The following is a 1,484-nucleotide window of genomic DNA, read 5'->3' as shown; positions in this document are numbered from 1 at the left end:
AGTATTGGTGATGATTATAGCAATAAAAAAGCTACTGATTCTGCTATAAAAATAATAATATAAGAAAGATGCATTACCTTGAATAAGGCTTTGTTTTTGAATAAGGAAGCTACTAACTTTGCCATGATCCACCATATCAAAATAAATATATTTTGCTATATGTTCATGAAGGTCCTGATCTCTAGCCTGGTCATGTTAAATTACAAGGCAGGTCAAACAAATGGTTTCTAAAAAACAATGTACTAATTCAAAAGGGGCTTAGTAAAAACTGTTATCCTTTATAATAACAGTATATAAATGAGACTCTGCTTTCTCTTATTTTTTGTGTACCTTTTATTCTTGCTTCTTTTTCAACCTTAGCTGAAAGAGGTTAATATAGTTTGTTGGGCCTGAGGCGAGAAAAAAAAAATCCATATCAAAAGATTAAATAACTTACTCTTAGGTGCTCTGCTATATCCTTATCGTCCACATTATTGTATTCTCCTTGTCACTTTCATGTATATACAGTTAGTTATACACAAGCATATATGCATTTGAATACTGTGTGAATTTGTAGAACCCAGGGGTTGCTTGAGGTAGCTGTAACACACAAGATATTCAAAATGAGTCCATATTATATAGTATAGAAACTTCTATACAAACCATAACAAATTATCTGTCAAGTCACCTCCTCTTATCCTCCATATTGTTCACCCAATGCCCTCTTCATGTCTTCTTTGGTAACACGTTCATCATCAAACTTAAGCCTACTATAAAATCAACTTCTGTAATATCAAAATAAAATACGATAACCTATAAACAAAATAACAATCCATACGCTCATATCAAATTAAAATTACGAATTGTATCAAACTTGACATGATGAAACATTGAAAGAACACATGATGACTAAAACAATGACTTGGTAAAATAAGATGGGGTTAACCAAATCATCAAGGCTAAATGATAAAAAAAAGACCACACAAATGAAAATCAAAAAAAGACACAGTAGTCAAATTTGAGACTGCATTTTGACAATTTGAAGAAACATATACAAGTTTATCTGCAGGACATAATAATAATAATAATATAACCGAAATAACCAAAACTGGTATGTCTAATCATTCGGTTAATTCCATTAGTTAAATAGGTTATCGGTTATGTTCGATTCGATTATTTCGGTTATGCTAGCTCAACCCTATTACATAATAATTGAAAAAATAAAATACCAAGATAACAAAACTCAATTAGTATACCTGAAAACACTTTACATGCAAAGGAATTATCCTTCATTAATTTAAAGTCTGTTATAACCATAGTGCTACAAAGAAACCTGCAGAAAAAGGGAAAATATATATTATTTAGTATGGCATGGACATATAAAGATATTGCAGAGACAGACAAATATAGATGATATATAGTTACCGACTACAGCCAAAAAGATTCGTCGTCTTCGATAATGAGCTATACTAAACTGCTAACAACACTGTTGTGCAACGTAAGCT

The 1,484-nt window shown here is 30.9% G+C and overlaps 1 long non-coding RNA gene across 1 annotated transcript; it reads right to left on the bottom strand.

The window, feature by feature from the left end:
- Positions 1-437: 437 nt before the first annotated feature.
- On the bottom strand, positions 438-1,484 carry LOC143545543 (uncharacterized). Its single transcript, XR_013137445.1, has 4 exons — positions 1,409-1,484; positions 1,236-1,312; positions 668-764; positions 438-579 (listed from the first exon to the last, which is right to left on the bottom strand). It is a non-coding gene; the product is annotated as an uncharacterized LOC143545543 (long non-coding RNA).

This window comes from Bidens hawaiensis, unplaced genomic scaffold, assembly GCF_021521415.1.
Source record: "Bidens hawaiensis isolate Kalapana, Puna unplaced genomic scaffold, B.hawaiensis_p1.1 tig00013980_1, whole genome shotgun sequence".
Taxonomy (NCBI): domain Eukaryota; kingdom Viridiplantae; phylum Streptophyta; class Magnoliopsida; order Asterales; family Asteraceae; genus Bidens; species Bidens hawaiensis.
Note: the sequence above shows the minus strand (reverse complement) of the source record. Positions and strands in the feature narration are given on the sequence as shown.